The 22,338-nt window shown below is 39.1% G+C and overlaps 1 long non-coding RNA gene across 2 annotated transcripts in view; it reads right to left on the minus strand.

Moving 5' to 3' along the window:
• Nucleotides 1-136: 136 nt before the first annotated feature.
• The window catches only part of LOC110391070, a 90,489-nt gene continuing 68,287 nt past the window's right edge, over nt 137-22,338 (minus strand). Inside the window, exons 3-5 of one of the 2 annotated variants that reach the window (XR_002433963.1) lie at nt 9,983-10,156; nt 7,908-7,987; nt 137-3,270 (exon numbers count right to left, since the gene is read on the minus strand). This is a non-coding gene — a long non-coding RNA (uncharacterized LOC110391070). Of the gene's footprint in view, nt 3,271-7,907; nt 10,157-22,338 lie in introns of both variants that reach the window. The other variant, XR_002433962.1, reaches the window with a different exon arrangement.

Here is a 22,338-nt window from a genome sequence, read left to right on the forward strand (position 1 = left end):
GAAGGAAGGAAGGGAGGACGTAAAGGAGGGAAGGAAGGAAGGAAAGAAGGAAGGAGGGATGGAAGTAAGGAAGGAAGGAAGGAAGGAAGGAAGGAAGGAGGGAAGGGAGGAAGGAAGGGAGGAAGGAAGGGAGTAAGTAAGGGAGGAAGGAAGGGAGGGAGGAAGGAAGGATGGAAGTTCGGAAGGAAGGACTAAAGGAGGGGAGGAAGCAAGGAAGGAAAATGAGAGATTCATACTGTGGCCTTTCTGCTCTCTTTCCTGGCTTTTGTTGGCTGTGCTCGGAAGGCATAAGTTGTATGTGCATCTGTATAGTTGGGACTCACCTGGTAGGGTCGTGATGCAGAATGAAGGATTCTGTCTTTTGTGTGCTCTTTTTTTTTTTGTACTATGAAAAACATCTGTACTGGCTTTTACTCAGCTTCTTTTGCAAACACCACTCCCTGATGTTGTTCTGGTGGTGAAGGCTGTTGTGTCTCAGCACATGGAGCACTACTCTGATGTAGCTTTGCTTCTCCATGAGCTGCCATTCACCTCAGAGTACGTAATACGGCATATACCAGTGCACTACAGAAAATACATACATAGTCAGGAAGACTTTCTTATGAAACATATCAGTGAATCGAGTTCTGAGATCATTTAGCAGTATGCAACAGTGCTGTTTAGCCATAGTGAGAAAAGTAGCTACCCAGCTGAGATTTGTTTGGGTTATTTGGTAAGATGTCATGACCTGTAGTGTAATCTGACAAGGGCCTGCAGGCAGATTGACACCACACTTAGGGAATAATGAAATGAGAGCTTTATAGACCTAATCAAGACTTTGACCTTTTTACTTGCCCAGTGATGGGATCAGTTTGCTATATGGCAGTCAGTGCTCTGGACAGACCTTGCTAATAACAAGGTTGATCCTGTTTAGGACAGAGGAACAGCAAGGAAACTGAAGTAAACTTTTAACAGCATGTCCCTTCCTTTGGTGTAGTTTTAGTTTTAGCTGTCATTGTGTGACCTCTTGTTTCAGTAACCTCCCTCAGTAAGCTAACTTAGCTACATGTAAGAAATGAAATAGAAAATATATTTGTAATAATACAGCCTATAAACAATCAAATCATTGTTCCAAAGTCATCCTGCCAATGCTTATGTATGGCACAGAATGTTTTAGAACATGCTGTTTAGTGTATTTGTAGCTTTTTCTTTCTTGCACTTTCTTGTTATATGCACTAACTGCTGCCCAGTTCTCCTTGTCACTTTCTTGAATTTCTGTTGCTCTCGTCTTAATTTGAGACCGAAGGGTACTGATACTCCACAGTGAGCTTGAGTCATACTAACATGCAGACATCAGTGTGCCAACACATAGAAGAATAAACATGGAAATTGTCCCATAACTGCTTTTGGGTCCATTGGCCAGAGCATCCCCCATATTTGTACAATTAATCATCATTAAAAATGTGGGTATGATATAATAAAAATTATGGCTAATCATAAGAAATAAGGTTTATGGTAATTGGAATATGAAAAAAATAAATCTCCTAGTGATATCACTAAAAACTGGAATTTATTTAAAGAGAAATAACAACATTCATACACAACTAGCATTAAATACTGGAGTGTTTTCTTGCTTTTGTAGTCTAGTCATGTAGTGTCCTTATTTGGTATTTTTTGATTCCTACATTTTTGTATTGAATTTTGGCAGGGCTGAAGAATACAAACCCAGACATAGACCCAGAGCTGTTGTTAACCAATGAATTGAAAATGGCTTGTTTACCTGGAAGCAGTATTTTCTTCTTTTCTCAGTAAAACCAACTAATATAAGAAAAACTCTTTTCTCTCTTCAGTAATACTCAAAGTAAGCATGTTTATAAACTTTATTGGAATCACCTAAGTATTCAATCTGGTAATTACAGCTCCAAATTCTCACCACAACATCAGCACTGCTTAATTTTTTTCTCATTACATGCTTTTTTAAATCCATAGGACTTGACTCTGTGCTTGTATAGTCTTGTGGGCTGCTTTCCTATGAACTTACAGCTCACATGGCCCCTGTAAAGTACATTCGTCTTTTTGCCACTGAAATGAATCTGAATAAGCAATGAACTGCCCATTCAGCAGTGTAATATCCCATTCCCAGGGCACAGTCAGTAACTAGTACAACTTTGGATTAGTTTTGCATCCCCATCTTTGGGACTTTCTAAAAAACTTTCTGCTAAGGACAGATACCTGAATTTTGCTACCTGGTAACAAAACCTGGTAATTTGGTTGCCTGGGTAAATCCATAACAACACTGTTAAAAACAGTGGATTTAACTGCAGTCTTGCTTCCTTTGTTCAGAAAGAGATGCAACATGCTTTGTTTTCATTAAATTTCTCCTTAATTTAACATGAAAATGAGGTTACCCTTTCAGTGGAATGTTGCTTTGAGTTTTCTGTGAATTGACCTGATTTCTGGAAATGGGTTCATTTAATAGTAAAATTAGCAATTTTAGCTGGCAGCAGAGCATTATAGCATGGGCTTCCCAGCACAGGTAGCCTGTGTGATCACTGCAGAATTAATTGTCCAGATAGAATTTAGAATTTACTTGTAGTAATCTGTAAATTTTCTTCTGTGTTAATAATTCATTCCTGTTTGTTATCATCGGGAGGATGTTTGCAAAGAAATCAGTTCATACTGTATTACTTATCTGGCATGCTGGAATGCAAAGAGAAAGATAGATCTCACTTCTGTGTTTCAGGTGCAGTGCATCTTGGATACTGTCATTTTCTATTTTGTGCAAAGCAGCTTTTAGGCAGCCAGGGATAACTACAGTTTTTCATGTTCTGTAGTTTTCTATAATTTATCATCTGCTCCAGTCACAGGAATAATGACTGAGATTGACAGTTCCCCAGTCTTCATATATATTAACTGAGAAAACCATGATCCATGATGAAAAATTGCTTCTGAAATAGGTTTGATTCCAATAAATCGATGCATAGAAACAGCAAAGTTTTGTTACCGTTAAGCAAGGTGTTCTTTATTGGTAGCGCAGGGATACCATCGAGACGACTCTCCAAGAATGCTCTCCCAGTTGATCATTCGTGAACAGGTTATATTTTCGCAAGTATTACATATTCATTACATTCCCAAATTCATTATCCTATCCACTCCCAATGATTGCCAAATTGGCGATCTTCGATGTCATCTGACGTCCTTCTAGCATCGTGATGGTCGACTGTCGGTCCATTGTTAGTCCTTGGGGTGGTCGTTTACTCCCTCCCAGCACTCCTTTTGTCCCGAAGATTGCTGTGGAATGCAAAGACAATCGGAGAAGTCTGCACACACAGATAAGGAAGACAAAGGGGAATGTCTTGATGCTGTCTGTCACATTTTAGGCGAATTCCGCGTGGTATGTATGCATCCTGGTTTACAAGGACTCCACTAAACAGGAGCAGTTTTTTTTCCGTTGTTCTTTCTTTTGCCTTGTTAAAGCAGAACAATCTTACAACATGTCTCCCCTTCTACAATGCTACATCCCAATTATCATCCAAAACATCTAAAGGCTACTGTGGTGTTGCAAGCGAGCATTAACAGAATATTTTATCAGATTTTATTATTGTTTTGGCTCTTATTGATCCTTCACTTCTTCACTCTGATTATTTCATTCTTCGATTACCCTAGCTTTTACCCAAATTTCATTGCTCATTCTTCCTTTCACTTTTATCATAGCCTATTTGCTAGTGATAGCAGTAATTACTGCAAAGCAGTAAGTGGCAAAACTGTCCTGCTTCTGTACTTAATCAATTTGGTTACTGCTGGGAATTCCAGTTTCCTCCCTTCAGTTTTAGACGGGCATGTTGCTAGAGTTCATTGCGTTTAAAGCTGACATAAGAAAGCAAGTTTCTAGAGAAGCTACCTTTGATGGAAATCAGAAATAATTTTCCTCTCAGGAGAGCAGCAATTCTATCCTACTCAGATTTTCTGAGGAGGCCAATTTAGAGATTAATGTTGAAATATGTGGTCTCTTCTGTCAGATCATGTCTCCAACCCAGTCTAGATAGTGGTAGTTTCAGTGTGGTTTGTGTCTCCTAGGCAGGGAATGCAATGAAACTTAGCAGCTTTGCTCAGGAGAATACAGCTGCATGATAAAAACTCACAGGGAGGATTGCAGTTTATATGAAGATACTAGAGAGAGAAGTACAATTTTAAAATACTATGTTAGCACCACATCAATTTAAAGAACATAGGTGTGTGCAGGGAACATAGATCAGTAAGGCTGAAATTCCTGCTTTGTGTGGCATCGCTTCATCACTGGTAATTCCCCTTGATTTGAAGATGTAATTACACAAAACATTTGGGAAGGTAATTAAGGTGTAATACATGTGAATATATAACCTGTCTGAACTGGTTTTCTTGGTTGTGTAAACCCTACTGGTTATTGTCACTGTCTTTATGATTGTTAAATGTTTGCATTGTAAAAGTGTTATTTGCGGAATTCCATTTCTTGTTTAAACTCTCATCCAATATTTAAGGTCGGCTGAAACATAAGAGGTTAGAGAGACATAGCCGGTGAGCCAGGAGGAACATTGAATAAGAAACTGGAACCATAAATGAAGTAACAGGATCAGTTCTTATATTTGAAAGTCCTAATTATGAGACTAAGTGCTGGATGTTTATGGAAGTTGAAGAACTTGTGGTTTTCAAAGGGAGTGATACAAACCATTTTGATGGTATATGGAAATTAATATTTTATATGGAATCCTTAATTTTAATGGTATATGGAAGTGTAATTGATACTGTGTGGAAGTATATCTGATAGTATATATGGAATTGTAACTGATGGTATGGATTTTTAATGGTATACAAAATTTGTGCACACAAGTGTAATTAGGTGGAATTTCCAGTATCTTGATAATAGTGATTCTTGCAACTATTTGCTCCTGGATTGAATATGTTAATCTGAACAGGATATAATGAGTAGCAACACGAATAGTGGAATTGTGGCAAAAAAAAAAAAAAAAAAAAAAGTGTGAGGGGGAAACAGCAAAAGGGTTAAGGAGAAAACAGTGAGTTTGAGAACTAGAATTAATCAACAAACGAAGCTCCCATCTTGCTAGGTGATATTGGCTATGGCTCTCCCTGAAGGAATTCGGTGCACGACTGTGCCTTGAGAGAGCCAGCAGATTCCGCTACCTAGCAATTTGAGGAGGGTCAATCGTCCAACATAGAGTGTATTAGAGGTTGTGATCTGCGTCGGCCGTGGCAGATGGGTGCCGGCACGAGAACACCCATGCACCGCCCCACCACAGCTCGCAAACAAAACTCTCGGAGGGAGAGAGCCGGGGGGTGGAGACTCCTGCTGTAAGCAGTGTGTTACTTGCGAATGGGGTCAGGGACATTGGAAGCGAGAATAGTCTTCATCTGCAAAGATCGAAGAAACCTGATATCGCAGTGTAGCACTAGAAGCCTCTGGGGGGTGGAGATGAAACTGAAAACTGACACACTGATTTTTGTATTTACTAGGAGAACCAAAGGCCTTAATTGGTCAAGATTGGGTTGGAGGACTTAGAGGGAAAAAACAACATTTTAAAGACGGGGTTGTTCATAGGCAGGAAAGGTGCCTGGAAGATCAAAGAGAGCTAAGCCAGTTTATAAAGATGAAAGATTGGAAAGTGAAAAAGGTTTGGGAAAGGCACGGGCTGAGGAAGGCAGAGATGAGCAAGGTGTAGCAGGGATGCCAGGACTGAGAAGAGATGTGAGGGATCTGGAAAAATTGGTTAAGAAAAGAAGAGAACTGGGAGGAATCATAGCAATGGAGTTACTGGCCAACAGGAAAAAGCTTTATTTTGAAACCAATTAAATACACGCTGGGAAAACAAGTAGGAATACATAAATTCCTGTACATGCCAGGTTCTCCATTACTCAGATGAGACTTATTAGAACAATTGGATGCAGAGATTAAATTCAACAAAGAAAAATTGGAGCTAAAAGTCAAGGAAGACCAACTGACTGAAATTTTAAGTCTGTCTTCAACGCAGACTGGGAAAAACAATGTTATATACTCAGAAGTTACAGAAATCCTGAATCGGGTGTATCCAGGAGTGTGGGCATCAGGGATGCCTGGCAGAGCCGAAAATGCAGCCCGAATAGAAGTTTAGTTAAAAGCAGAAGCCAGCCCAGTCAGGATAAATCAGTACCCTTTGAGGATGCAAGATTGTAAAGGGATAAAATAAATAATAGATAATTTTTTGGAGTTTGGATTATTAATTGAATGTGAATCTGAATACAGCACCCCAGTCTTGCTGTAGAAAAATTGGACAGCAAGAGCTATCGCTTGGTGTGAGATTAGAGGGCCTCTGTTTCTGACTTCTAAAACTGCTTTGTTAATTTTGCTTAACTGATATCCCAGTGCAATCATGTATCTCTGTAAGTAGTTTTCACTGAATTGATTCAGATCCTCCCCTTTAAACTTAAATTGGTAAGGTCTACCATACAATATTTCAGAAAGACTCAAACTCTCTTTAGATCTTGGTTTTACCCTAATTATCATCAAAGCTATAGGGAGTACTTGATACCAGTATAAATTATCTGACAAATTTTAGCTATTTGATGTTTTATCAAATGATTAATCTTTATCGCTTGCCCACTTGCTTGTGGTTGATGAGGCATGTGCAGTTGCCAGCCAATTCCCAGCATTTTACTGACTTGTTGTACCACCTCCTCACAAAAGTGAGTACCTCTATCTGCTGATTTCATGACAGGTACCCCAAATCAAGGTATTACTTCATTTAATAACACTCTTGTAGCTTCTCTTGCCTTATTTGTCCTAGAAGGAAAAGCTTCTGGCCAACCTGAAAAAGTGTCTGTCAACACCAGTGAGTACCGATACCCCCCCTTTTCTAGGAAGTTCTGAGAAATCTATTTGCTATTGCTGTCCTGGAATTTTCCCTTTCCTGAAAGACCCCACTTGTACCTGTTCCTGGTATTAGGATAGTTCTTCAAATTTCACATTGTTGAGTAACCTGTTTCAATGTGGTATACAGATTACAACCGACAATTACTTTATTGAAATACTTATAACGAGCATCTGCTCCCCAATGTGTTTTGTTATGTTCCCTTAGAACCAATTTCCGTAAGATGCTAAAGGGCACGACAATGCGCCCATCAGGTGTGTATGTTCATCTGTCGGTTTGCTCCTTTCTTTCTAAATCATTAACTAAATTCCTATCTTCTTTGGAATATTTTACTGGTTCTGACTCAAGTTAATTGATTTGAAGTTTACTGTCTGGAATTAAAGCCAGTTCACCAATTTCTTTTCCTCCAGCTGCCTGTTTTGCTGCCTGATCTGACATCTCATTTCCAGTGTTCTGTACAATGTTACCTTTCTGATATCCTCTGCAATTGATAATAGCCATGCCCTTTGGTAGATTTACAGCTTCCAATAGATGCAAGATCTCTGTGGCATGCTTAATTTGTTTTCTGTGTGGAAATGGGACTTCACCTTTAGTATCTGTGGACAAAAGTAATCTTTATCTCCCAGTGACCAAAGTCCATCTTCTAATGACTCAGTTTTGTCCTCTGTCTCACTGTTCTGACAGAGGCTATCATTCTCCTAGTAGAAGGAACATGACAAAACTTCTAAGTACTGAAGACCTATCCGCTGACGGCAATTTAAGCAAATATCCTGAAGAATTTATGGAGTGTGCAGGTTTAGTGTGGAAGTCATATCTTATGTGTCTATAGCACATACTACCAGAACCTGAAGTCTAGAATGCTTGGGTCCAACACCTAGAAAATTTGATAAAACTTTGCAGGGTATCAGTCTTCAAGGTCAGTTTCAAAAGTAAATATTTAGATATTACTCTATATTTAGAGACAGGATACATACTTAAAAATGTGTTTGATATGCCAGAAATCAAAAGTATAATTCAAGGGCCACTTACCTACAGGTACATGAACAAAATCATCATTGGAGCCAGTAAGAGGAGGAGGCCTTTCTAATAATTACTCCTGAAAAGAGAAGCTGTAAAGTCATTACTTCAGTGTTCACTTTGTAACAGTGAATTGGTCCTACTGAAGCCAACTTCTGTTCTTTTTGAGGAGTTCTATTCAGATAGACCTGAGGTTTGCATTTGTATCCTTTTTTTTTCCTACTGAATTTTGACAGACTTAACTAAATAGAGACCTCTTTTATAGTAGTGGCAAGCTGAGGGCAGGTGCTGTGGGAAGTGTGGAGGTAGTCTTAGTCTTAATGCCCAGACTCAGACTGCAAGTAGCATTGTGGCACATCTTGTTTAGCTATACTTCTTTCTCAGACAAAGGAGAGAAGGTGTGTGAAGAGTACAGATTTGGAAGAGGAAATAATGGGAGACTGATGACTGGAACAAAATACTGAAGCAAAAATACTTCCTCCCTTGGGAAGCTCTCCCACAACTAGATGTACTGTTGTCTGGTTTTAATTCCAGGACTGCTAAGAAAGCATGGCTCCTAAAACCCTGTGTGTTTTTGTTTTGTTTTGTTTTGTTTTGTCTACAGTTAGGTATTGAATCTAAATATTCAGGAATCACGCTCAAATAAGAATCTCACAAACCATCTGCCCTTTGTCCCTGAAACCCATGCTATTCCCTTGTCGGATTTTTTTACTGAATTGCATAAAGTCACACTGTAAAATTTCCTCCTGTTATAGAATTCAAATGAGAAGCCAGTGTAACATGCTTTTAATTTATTTTCCTTTTTTGAAGGAGTTTGCATTTTGGATTTTTTCCTATGCTAATGTACATCTGATATCAGGCTTCCCAGATGAGAATAGTTAGACTGGCGTTGACATTTTTAGAAGTATGTGCAGATGGAAAAAATATCCTGGGCGTGCTTCCAATAGCTGATTCTATAAAGTTTTAGAGTCTCTGTTGAGTAGGAATCATGGTCCAGATACCTTTACAGAAAAGAAGTCTTTCTCATGGATTATCTCTACTTGGGTGACTGCAATGCTTTCTCAATTTAGGAAAAGGACAGGAATGAATTCCAGCAGATTCTGACCATTTGAAGATCTTCAGTTCCCCTTTCAGATCACATGATAAATAGCCAATTTAGCATCTTTCTCAAGGGGAGGCACAACTACAGCAAAAGATCCTGGCAAAAAGGAGATTTTCCAGGGTTCAACTTGTGAGGATAACAAACAAAATGGTTCAATCAAGTCTCCTGCCTAACCCATGTATGTTCCTCCAGTTTGTGCTGACATGACTGGGACAAAACACTGTTGAGTTGAGCTGATTTCAGTGAATCCAATCCACAGCTTTCTATTTCACAGTAAGATGGTAGAATTTGGGGGATGAGTGTGACTTCTTGATAGTAATATATACTATGGTTGTTAATAATTTTCGCAGGCTTTGCAGCATGTTCATTTCAACTCTCTCATCAGAACAAATACCTCATTAATGGATAGTGGCCTTTCACAGGGCACAGGTCAAATGCTAGTCTTCACTTGAGGAGAAGCAGACCACCCTAAGTGAACAGTGATTGTACAGGGGTTAAACTAGTGCAGGTCATACCTACAGGTGCAATATCAGTGCTTGCTGAGAGTAGACTGGCTGTGATTATAACCACAGCTCCATCCAACTCCGGCTGTGTTGTTGGCTCTGTTCAGTTGGGATCTCAGCAGGAGCTTGGAGCCACAAAATGGTGCTTTTCACTTGAGGTAAAACAGTGAGTGGCAGGGCCTTGCTGCTCCAGCTGAGCTCATTGCATAGCCCCATCTACAGACTGGCTGTGTCTTGCCTCTGTGAGAAGCAGAATCTGCTGAGTTGTCCCATGGGTCTGCTCAATAGAAGAACAGCTCTCCTGATGCTCCAGTAGGCATACTGCATACACCCGGCTCTTCCTGATACCTTGATGAATGGCAGTGTGCCTCTTTGCAGAGTGAGCTCATGTGCTGATATTCCCCATCATCATTCACTTTGCAGAATCAGCAGTTTCCAGAGCTCAGAATGCTCTGTCCCATCATCATCTCTCTTCTCCTTACCTCGTGTTCACATGTTGACCAGACTGAGGGGATGTGGCTGTGCTGTGGAGTATGTATTCTGTCCTGGCAGAACTCTCCATACAGAGACATGATGGTTTACTGGTGGTCTTAGCAGAAAGTCTTAGTACAGCTGTTTTGATACATCATTCAGTTGGTAGGACTGCTCAGCAACTGCTGCATGGAGGAGTACCACAGAAATAGATTATATCAGCTTGTATTATATTACAGAAGACAGTATGTTGAGCTGAACTGGATTCATTCTATGGAGGAGTTTGGTGTTTTCCAAGAGAAACAAAGTTTTCAGTCACTCTGTTTTGTTATTCAGTAACTTTTGTACTTCTTGACTGTTTTAAAGCAAACTTGACAAAAGGATATGTTGAAGAAAATATTGTTTACAACTTTTTTAAATGTAGCTGACTGCACAAAGAAAAGAAATCCAAATGAACACTGTTCCTCTTAGGGACAAGCGTTAGCTTTCCTCAAATATCACTTTATCATTAAAGGAAAGACATAGAGAGTGAAATACACCATAAACAAGGATATATTCATAGACTTCTCTAAATTGTAGCAAATACTGATTAGATAACATTTATAGAATAACAGTGAGAAACAGAACTGTGCTTAATAATAAGGCAAATAATGTCTTGCATATTTAACATTTACTTTCATCCCTTTAGCAGTACTTTGAAAGCACTTTTCAGACTTCTAACTTCTAAAATTTGTTATTACTGAGAGATAGACAGAGATAGAGAGGCTGCTCTTGATTTCAGTATCTTTGGGGTCAGGTTTGTCATGGTTCATCTTGTGCAATCATAGTATTTTACAAGTTGTAGAAACAAAATCTTGAAATTAAAACCTGTATACTCTTCTTCTGCATTGCAGTGGAGTGTTTGGAGAGGTAAAAGGAAGAGGCAAGAGTTTACAAGTTGTAAAGGCTGGCTCTTTATTATTGGACTTTAAATAGGCAGAGTTTAAGTAGATTGGCTTGCATGTTCCTTAGCATCCCTACATAGCAGCAGTTCTAGCTGCAGCTTCTTTACTTCCCTGAGCTGAATAATTGTTCATCAAATTTGCTTTTGTAAGCATGAAGCACCATGCCGAGAGTTTGTTGATTCCTCCCTACTGACCAAACAATTATCCATCATATTTTGCCCAGTAGTATCATTTGCTATAAGACTTTTTGGCCTGTTTTGAGAATAGATGGCAAAGCATATATGCCATGTTTAAGATCAGAACTGAAAAGCACAACTAAGCCCCAAAGTACTTGCCTAATATTGCACAGCATCAGGGTCTGGAACAGAAGGCACACTTCCTGACTGGGAGACTAACATCTTAATTTTAAGGACCATGTGGTCCTTTTCGCCATCATGGTTCATGGTCATAAACTCAAGCAAAACTGTTACGTACAACTGGCTAGAACTACTGTCAATTTAGTGATCTCTAGTAGAATAGCAGTTGTATGCACTGTGCTGTGGTATCTGTGAAAGCGTTTAACGCTAGACTTCACTCCTCTGGTCTAGCCCATGTGACTTTTTTACATTCTTGTACTGTGTCCATCACTGATTCTGTGCCTGAGACTCCTCCAGTGATGCTGTAAGAAATGTGATCCACAACTTTCACATATTGGTTCTCTCATAGAAACATAGAACCATAGAATGGCCTGGCTTGAAAAGGACCTCAAAGATCATTGAGTTCCAATCCCCCTGATGAGTGCAGGGTTGCCAACCACTAGACCAGGATGCCCAGAGCCACATCCAGCCTTGCCTTGAATACCTCCAGGGACAGGGCATCCACAACCTCTCTGGGCAACCTGTTCCAGTGCGTCACCACCCTTGAATGAAAAACTTCCTCCTAATATCTAACCTAAATCTCCCCTGTCTCAGTTTAAAACCATTCCCCCTCTTATCCTCTCCTTGTGAGAGCTGTGAGAAATAAAACAGCAGGGATTTAAAAAAATATGTATATGGATACACATGTATTATCAGTATTGGATTTCTAAGAAGGAACAACATGAAATACATCTTGAAATTTGTTCCTTGTCCTGCAATCTTTGGCTCAGTCTAGAAGGAAGTGTTATTTTCTGTTCCCTTGTGGCAGGAGGTTTTGCTGCATCTGTAGGAAAGACTAACTCCCTGTTAACTATCATTTTGGAATTCTTATTTGATTATTTGAAAGTATTGGATCAAAGTTATGGATGATCCTGAAGGCAAGATCCTTAAACTTGGGTGGTTAATACATGGAAAGATTTTTGTGGGAATTAAAAGGCCATTGTTAAGAAAGACAGCAGCATTTTATGATTGGTGTAGTGATGGATTTCTTGTGATATCTGTCAAAAAAACTCTGACAAAAAACACCAGATCAGACAATAGTAACATTTCTAATTTTTTACCATGAAAAAAATAAAGTATCTGTAACAATGCTGAGGAAGACTAGAATAGCCCCACATTTTAAATCTGATTTTCAAATTAATCTTTTAATGCACGTGACTCATGATTGTTGAATTTCCGGTCTATACTGTTTTGTGAAAAAGCAGCCTTATTTTGAGTGATAAGAAATGCTTCAGAAGGGCTGCAGAAGAAGGACAGAGGCACATAGAAGCTGTCCTTGTAGCCAGCAAGGAGTTCGAAATTCAAGAAAAATCTTCATCAAAAGCTTTGTGAATGATTTTGTGCCTCTTTGTGTTCCTTCACCACTGTAAAATAAATGTAACAATCTGATGCAATACAAGTAGAATGTAATCTGCTATTTTCTCTTCACCATTTTGAAATAGTCTACTACCATAGCCAAAGAATGGCAGTTTGCAAAATCATTTTGCATGAAGGGATTTCAAAAAGCTTCCACAAAAGCTACATACAAGTTATTAACTCACATTTGCGGACCATCTGCCTAGTGGCTTTTCAGAATTATTCTATAAGCAGACAGGCTAAATAGAAGGAATATCTTACAAAAATGTATCTTACAGAAAAAATAAAGAAGGCAAATCCCAAATATTTGGACTTTACTTTTTGCTATTTCTATAGAAAATAAACCATAGGAAGGGAGAGAGATGTAACTGGGGCATTGACACTATCTATGTAAGTTCTGAGAATCATCTTACAGTTTCCATGGCAGAATTTCAGCCTGTTTTAGTGACAGCTACTTTTGTTTAGGCAAAAAGCAGTGTCTGTAAAAGACACATTTCTATGGATCTTCAGATTAAGAGTTTCAGCTATTTTCCTGCTGTAGAGAAGGATCACACATTGGAGATGGGATTTTTAGAAAGCTGTAAGGCTTTGTTTCCATGTGAGCAGTTGGAAAACTTAATCTGAATGAAATAAAAACTAGATCTGGTGTATGATTACTTGAAATGGAACGTATTGGTAAATAATGACATTTGAAATAAAAATAATGCTGACTCAGTGAAACTTAGGTCATTTCATAACACTAAACCAAATTTAAACTTTATTATTTTAAAGGTGAATAACTGTGCAGGAGCTAACTGGACTTTCCCTAGGGAGAAAATCCTTGTTTTTAAGAATCATCTGATAAGTCTGGAAAGACACTGAAAAGCAGCCATATCATTTCTGTTGTTTCTGGTAAACAAAGGACATGGTTCTACAAGGTGTTGAGCAAATATATATATATTTTTCCAGGTCCTAAGTTCCTTTTGCTATCTACAGGTGTTGAAGGCAGTTGGCATGACCCAGGATGAAGTACGGGTAACATTGAAAATGACTCATGCTGCTCAATATGTATATATGTCATAGCTTTTATCAAATTTAATAGCCATTGAATGAAGAGTAACTTAATCCTAAAAGGTGTGAAAAATACTTTACCTTTCCTAGCAGCAAAATACACTTATGATCTGCAGTTTGCACCAGAGAAATGCCTGCTGCACTCTTGCTTGATTTCAGTTGCTTTTGGGCTATGAAGGCCTAATCCTCTACTAAGTAATTGAATTGAAATGTTTGTACTGGCTTTAACAAATGTAGAATCAAGCAACACTCATGCTGCTTTCAGTAGCAGAAGGTAGGAAGAATTCGATGCAAATAGAACTTGGGGCTTCCCTTACGAAAGTTATCTGAGAAGTTAAAGTGATGAAGTGATGTTTAAAGACATTGTATAGCACCACACTAATAGTAAGTATTTGAAAAGATAGCTGGAATAACAATCTATACCTTGTTTTTACTGTCTGAAATTTATACCTATTGATAATCTGGATATTTTCTTAAATGCCCTGTTCCTTTGGAATCCAGCTAAGTTTTTGCCATGGATAATTTCCTGTGTCACTAATTTCCATAGTTTTATTACAGTCTGTATAAAAAAAAGTATTCCCTTTTCCTGTTTTTAAATTTCCTGCCATATGTTTTATTGATCGTTCCTGGCATTATCAGGGACCAAAAGGCACAGTCTATCTGATTTACTTGGTTTTCTATAGCATATGTTTTGCCTAGAGTTTTACTTGTATTCTTGAATGGGATAAATAATCCAGTCTTTCTTGGAATGTTCAGTTTGACTGTTTATCGAGGCCCTGTATCATTAGCATATTTTCTGTAAGCCTTCTCATATGTTTTGAACTCCAGCATCTAAAGCTGTTCACAGGACCCATAATGGGGCTAATCTACTAATTAATGTAAAGACAACTTTGCTTTTTTTGCTTCATTTTCTTTTCCACATGTAGTCTGGCATCTTCACACCTTTGATTGCAGCTTGCATGGTGATCACAAGCCTTCATTTAGCAGGTACTGGAGGCTGCGCTTCTGGTCTTTGTCAGGAACTGAAGCAGAGCACTGACCAAAAGTGGTTGCTGTCAAGTTACATTACTTTCTGGCTAGCTTCTCTTTGAACTGTATGTATAGACATACCTCATGGTGTTCAGGTCTTTTTTTTTTTTTTTTTTTTTTTCCAGAACTAATACAGACCCATCTCTCTCTTAATGCATGCAAGTATTTTTCTTTACAAGTTACATGGTTGCAAACTTCACTGGCCATTTTGGTATATATTCATCTAGCTTTTTCCTCTTTTTCTGAAGGCCCTCAAAATTCCCTTCTGTCTGAACTACTATAAATAAATTGGACATTTGCAGGAAATTCTATCTCACTTCTACCTTTCCAGAGAAATTGTAAATATGCTGTGAGAGATCACTGGGGACTCATGGTGACAACCTTCCTTAAAGCAGGAGCAGACCTTACAGAAACAAATGATTGCTGCATCCACTGTAAGACTGTTCCCTGAATAAGAAACAGGATGCTATGACCTAGAAGTTTTGATCCAGTTGTTTCTGTAGATTTTAGGAGGCCAAGCTAGCCTAGTGAGTGCTGTAAGTTATGAGGAAAAAATGAATGATGAAAGATTCCATTGAGGGCTGTATGGCTCTATTAACCATTCTGAACCCAATAATTTTATTTTTTAGGAAATGTTCAGGTGTTGCCGTGAAAGAAAAACTGCAAGTCTTAATTATGGGTGTGTGGAACTCTACTGAAATATGCTTTCATATTTTGCTCTCTTTCAGTTTGTGAATGGCCTGGTTCTCTGAAGAACTATCAAAGCCCTTAATGAGACAGTCTTATTGAACTGTCCTGCTAGTTTGGACGGCTTCTGTAAGGCTCAGAGACAACAGCTCCTCCAGGCTCCAGAAACACCTGTTAAAGTTACATTCTGTCAGGCACAACCTTGTCAGCCTGAATTTGCCTTTACAGATAGACAGCTAGTAGCTTTGGGAGCAGGAACCTTAATATTGAGGGAGTTGATACTGTTTCAGCTAACTCTTTATTCTTCTGATGTTACTGCGTTCCTGGTCTTCATTCCCAGTTGACACAGAAGTATGCTCTCTCATAGCCTAAGCGAAAGCAGGGAGAGAGCAAAAGTGATGCCTCGGGATGATTGCTCTCATATTGCTGGACAAAGCATATGCTGATTTAATTAAACTGCATTAAAAAAAGCTAATCTAATCCTTATTGTGGCAGTTAAAGGACGCAGTTTGGGTAATTGACAGTGTCTTTCTCAAAAACGGTAGGCCCAGTTCCAATTCAGTGGAAGGTTCTTGGAGCTGTGCCACTGAGTTCCTAGGGATCTGAATTGAGCTCAGTGTTCAATTTTGGACAGAGCATAGTTCAAGGAGAGGATACTGACGATCTCTGTTGAGAACTTAAAACTGAAGCCAGTTACCACAGTATCAGGTAGTTTCTTAAGAAAGCTTGTTAGACTCTTCAACATCGTGTTTCAGAGGTATATTTGCTGAATTACTTTTTTTGATAAAATCCCTTAATAAGCAAGTCAGTTTACTCTCAATCTGGTGCTGATCTTACTTAAAATATGACAAGACTGGCATCTAATTGAGTCATGGACAGAATAAATTTAAAAGTTGCATAAGTCAAATAACACTGGTAAGTCCAAAACTTACTTGTAGATTCTTAAAGAAGTAAACTAAACCTTTCCTCTTAGGACAGAAGATCTTTGTAAGATAGAGAAACATCTCACACATTTCTGGTGCCAAAATATCAAGTAACAGTGTTTTTGGCTTTTTTTTTTTTTTTTTTTTTTTTTCAGATTCCTTTCCCGTTAACTCTTGTTCCAAATAGAGCACTATAATACCTGTTGTAAAACTAGCTACACCACATAATCAAGACAGCATTCTTACATTTTAAAGATTCAGTTTTATCTTTGTGGCTTCAGTCCAGCAGCAATTTCTTTACATGCTTTCCAGTAATGCACCAAACAAGGATCTAATGTCCCTCTGTGCTATTTTTAGTGCCTGATAATATTTATGTCCAATGGTGGGCCTGCATGTGGTGGGCTTAGGCTACTTCACTAACAAAAGACTCTTCTCTGAATTAACATTAGAAATCTACCTGAAGAACTTGAACGGGGGTGACAGGATATAATGTTTTCCCCAAGGGAAATTTAGAGTACAAAACAATTATAGGAAGAAAATATGTATTATCTTCTCCAGTGTTACCTGTATAACCATATGTGACAGAGCAGGAGGCCAGGGGATCTACTTGAGATCTTTTGGCAGATTTTTTCTGTGGAATAGAATTATGATACACTGTAGTTCAGATGATCTCTCCGTGCTCTAGATCCAAGGCTTGGGTTGGAAAGGACCATGAAGATCATCCCATCCTAACCCCTCTGCCATGGACAGGGTTGCCACCCACTAGATTAGATTGCCCAGGGCTACATCCAGCCTGTCCTTAACACCTTCAGGGATGGGGCATCCACAGCTTCTTTGGGCAACCTGTTCCAGTGCTTCACCATCCTCTAAGTAAAGAATTTCCTCCTAACATCTAACTCTTCCCCCTTGTCCGATCACTATCATACTGTGTAAAAGTCAGTGGCTAGATATATGTTAAGCTCCTTGAGAGGTTACTGCTCCAGTACATATGTAAGAGGAATATTACTACTCATTTAGAATATTATTCCTCTTTCCTCATATGAAGTATGAGTACAAATGTACACTGATACAGACTGGCATGGGATTTTGATGCTTTACATTTTGCATCACAATACTGATACACTCAATCAGTAAAGACTTTGGCAACTACAAGAGTTGCTCTGAAAGTAATGGCTCCTATTTTATTATGTTGGCCCACAAAGTCAGAGGCAGATGTTGATGACATGGTAGTTGAATCTTCCCGCCAGTATTCTGTTATATTTTGTTGCCATGTGAAGGATGGTAGCAGAGGGGCAGTCTGACAGAAGTAGTGTCTGACATGGAAGTGCATATGAACCAAAGATGTTCCTCCATTCAGAAAAAAATTGTACCCACTGATATCCATCAGCACTTATTGAATGTTTATGGAGACCAAACGGTGGATGCGAGCACAGTGAGGTGGTTCGTTTCAGCAACAATGCCATCATAGCAACTGAAAAAGTGAGTCATCTCCATTGGTGCAGATATTTACGAGCATGGCATACGGGCTCTTGTTCATCTCTGGCAAAAATGCATAGTTCAAAATAATGGTGAGTAAATTGAAAAACAGTATTTTGTAGCTGAGAATTGGCTCTATTAAATAGCATTATTATGCTCTTCATATCAGTTGTAATTTCCCTGGAAATACACAGGAGACATTACTTTCAGAGCGACCTACATAATTCCTCTTGTGACCTGGCATTTGCCTCACATCACCTGGTGACGGATGGTGCTCACCATCCCACAACAGGTAACTGTTTTATGTTCACAGAGCACTGATCTTTGTCAATCTACCTAGTGTGGCATCTGAAGTAATGTCCTGAGGTGATAATGCTAATCAAGAAACATGCAAGGAACAGCTGTTTTACTAATACTATATTTAATTAAAATGTGTCACAAGCCGTTCTCATCAACTTACATGAGGAGGCCAGTAATTTTTCTGAAGGTCTGTACAGTGTCAGTTTTTCATATGAATATCAGTAACTGGAACTTTTTAACCACCTTATCCAAAAACGTCACCAAGGCAATAAGAACAGGAGGGATGGCAACTTTCACAAAAACTGAAGACACTTAGCAAAAGAGACTTCAAGAAGCAGAACAGCTGCACAGTAAATCAGTAAATGATGTTGTCTTCCTGTTTTTCAGAGTGACCTGGAGCTTATGCAGTAGTGCAATTCTGCAGATGGCTTTTTGTGGCATTATATTCCATAACACACCAGTGAGCCACAAGACCGAGACGGAAATTCCAGTGCGGGGAGTGTGTGAGTCATGAGACGGTTAGCAAAACAAACAGCAGGATAAAAATAACAGGGCACAGTATGATGCAGAATAATCTCTTACTGTGTTATCCTAGCTTGTATTACATACACTACTATATTATACTGTAGATGCTCTCCTGCTCAAAACTCATCTCTGTATGCTACTCTGAAAGGTTGTGGCTTAGGATGCCGGATTGCAGGAATTTCTAATACTTGTACCGTTAAGTTGCCTGAAAATTCTTAATCAAAATGTTCATGCAATAAAAATGTGTAATGAAAGGCTATCAAAATGCCACATATGTAACATTCGTAATGTTCATATTTTATATGAAAATGTCAAGTTCAATTAATTTAACATCGATTGAAAAAAATGGAAAATTTCTCTTTTAAACTCATAGAATCATAGAATTTCTCAGGTTGGAAAAGACCTTCAAGATCATCAAGTCCAACCACAATCTAACCATGCTACCCTAACTCTAACAACCTACCACTAAATCATGTCCCCGAACACCACATCCAAGCGGTTTTTAAACACATTCAGGCATAGTGACTCAACCACCTCCCTGGGGAGCCTGTTCCAGTGCTTAGCAACCCTTTCTGTAAAGAAGTTTTTCCTGATATCCAACCTAAACCTCCTCTGGCACTGCTTGAGGCCATTTCCCCTTGTCCTGTCACCAGTGAGAAAAGACCAGCCCCACTCTCACTGCAATCATCTTTCAGGTATTTGAAGAGAGCAACGAGGTCTCCCTTCAGTCTCCTCTTCCCCAGAGTAAACAGCCCCAGCTCCTTTAGTCTCTCCTCATAGAGCATATTCTCCAAACCCTTCACAATTCATGACTAGCCACCAACTGGATTTAACTCCATTGACCACAACTCTCTGGGCCTGGCCATCCAGCCAGTGTTTCACCCAGCAGAGCGTATGCCCATCCAAACCATGGGCAGCCAGCTTCTCCACAAGGATGCTGTGGGGGACAGTGTCAAAGGCCTTACTGAAGTCCAGGTAGACCACACCAACAGCCTTACCTTCATCCACTAAGTGGGTCACCTTGTCATAGAATGAAATCAGGTTTGTCAAAGAGGATCTACCATTCATAAACCCATGCTGACTGGGCCTGATCCCCTGGTTGACCTTTAACTGATCCATAATGTATCCTGAGATTATCCATTCCATAACCTCCCCTGGCACTGAGGTGAGATTGATAGGTCTATAGCTACCAGGATCATCTTTCCGGCCCTTCTTGAAGATGGGAATCACATTTGCTAATCTCCAGTCAACTGGGACATTTCCTGTTAGCCAGGACTGTCGAAAGACAATGGAGAGTGGCTTGGCAACCACATCCTCTAACTCCCTCAGCACTCTAGGGTGCAGTCCATCTGGCCCCATGGACTTGTGAGTGTCCAGCTTTCAGAGCAGGTCCAAAACCATCTCATTGTGGATTGTGCATGGCCTATTCTGTTCCCCATCCCCATCTGCTAGCTCAAGGGGCTGTGTGCTCAGGGCGCAACTAGTCTTACTATTAAAGACTGAGGCAAAGAAGGCATTAAGTACCTCAGCCTTATCCTGATCCTTGGTCACTGTGTCGCCCTTAGCATCCAACAAGGGATGGAGATTCTCCCTAGCCCTCCTTTTACTGTTGATGTATTTATAGAAATATTTATTGTTGTTCTTCACCTTAGTGACCAAGTTCAGTTCTAGCTGGGCTTTGGCTTTTCTAATTTTCTCCCTGCACACCTTCACTACATACTTGTAATCCTCATAAGTTACTTGCCCCCTCTTCCAAAGACCATAAACTTTCCTTTGGTTCCTGAGTTCCATCTTAAGGTCTCTGTTCTGCCAGACCAGTCAAATCCTTCTCTTTTTCCAAGTTTCCTAACTGTAACCCTAACCCCCCCTTTACTAAAGGAACAGGAAAGAATGAAAAGAATTACAAAAATAAAAAACTGCCCAAAAAAGTCAACTTTGATTTTAGCTAACAGAAGTCTTTAGGAAAAAAGTAGAAAAAGTAGAATCATTAAAATCAGAAGAAAAATCAGATATTTAATTTTGAAATTCCTTATTTTTCTATTCAAGCATGCCACTCTGTCCTGCTTGAGCTTAGTGCTGAGTAAATTACTCATGACAAAATCAGGAGCCCTTTTAGGGAGCTACTGTTTTCAGTTCAGCTAGTTTGAAATATTTGAGTAAAGCATCTAATCCAAACACTCGGTGTCTCCTACAGTCAATGGAGTGATCTACAGAGAGCTATTTAGGGTTTAGGAAGCCTATTACCATGTTATTTTTCAATCCAGTCAGGAAACTGGGTATCATAAAGGCAGCAGGAGACTCTCCTTTAACCTCAAAGGGCTCATGTTTTCACTGCAGATAGCATATAGACATCTCTTCTGATATAAGCTGTGTCTTCTTTATTTGGGGGTGGAGAGAAATGTTTATTTCACACAGCTTCCATTTCAAAATCTTTCAGATGGATTTCCCTTGGCTTTTTTAACATGTTAAGTAACAGCTGAAGAATACGAAAACAAGTGACAAAGCAATCATCTCTGACAAGAAGCAGGGTCTTTATGTGGTCCAATTTTGCAGCCCTCAGAATGTGAATAACAGATAATTATAGAGCTCTCCCTCCCTCTTGACCATTCAGGCTACTTGATGGAGTGAAATATCTGCACACACACTGGAAAAAGGTGCCAAACTGATTAAATCATGACCAGTCTAAAGTCACCTGATTTAAGTCGGGCACATGTGATGTAAAGTAACATGGTAGAGCTGTACGGTATTGTATTGATGCACTGGAACTGGTTGCCCAGAGAGGTTGTGGATACCCCACTGTTAGATGCATTCAAAGCAAGGCTGGATGTGGCTCTGAGCAGCCTGGTCTACTGGTTGATGACCCTGCTCATGGCAGGGAGTTTGAAACTAGATGATCTTTAAGATCCTTTTCAACCCAGGCCATTCTGTGATTCTATGGTTCTATGATTCTATGATCCTATGATTCTTTGGTCAGAACATTTCTCATTCCCTTTCAAACCATGCTGAAAATAATTTCTTTGATCCCACTACATTGAAATTACTTTGAATAATCCTTTTATATTTTTTCTTTTTTGTTTTGTTTTACAGAGGCTGTGTAGGAAGCTATTTGGGAATATATTTTCTGTTTCTTTTCAAACTGTGCTTAAGAAACTTTCTTTTGTTTTATTTCCATCCATTTAACTTCTTCTTTTATTTCATGTCTTTATATTCAATAAAATCTATTTTTGAAGCTATACAATAATGGAAGTCAGAATCACTATCTGATGTCTTTTGAACACATTTTATTTACTATTCAATAACTACTTTATTTATTAGGACATTGTCTGAACATACCTGTAAGCCCAATAAAGTTCCAGGACTAATCTCCTGAGAGGGGATATTTATATTTTTTTCAGATCTGGACATAGGAAGTAGAAAAATGCTTATGTATTTAGGCCTCAGTTCTACTCTGATGTCAGGGGAAATCTGTCCATTGCAAATAGTCATTTGGCTAGTTGAATTAGTTACATGTCAAAATGTCCAGCATTAAGGTGTTGTTACATTCACTGTGTTTACTGCTAGCAGAAAAGTAGGCTTCAGACTGTGTATATCCACTGCAGGGGAGTTGGCCAGTTTTTCCAGAGAGAAAAAAAGCATACCATAAATATCCAATTTGCAAAAACTGCAAGACATTTCCAACAGA

The sequence above is a fragment of the Numida meleagris genome, unplaced genomic scaffold (genome assembly GCF_002078875.1).
Source record: "Numida meleagris isolate 19003 breed g44 Domestic line unplaced genomic scaffold, NumMel1.0 unplaced_Scaffold288, whole genome shotgun sequence".
Classification (NCBI taxonomy): Eukaryota; Metazoa; Chordata; class Aves; order Galliformes; family Numididae; genus Numida; species Numida meleagris.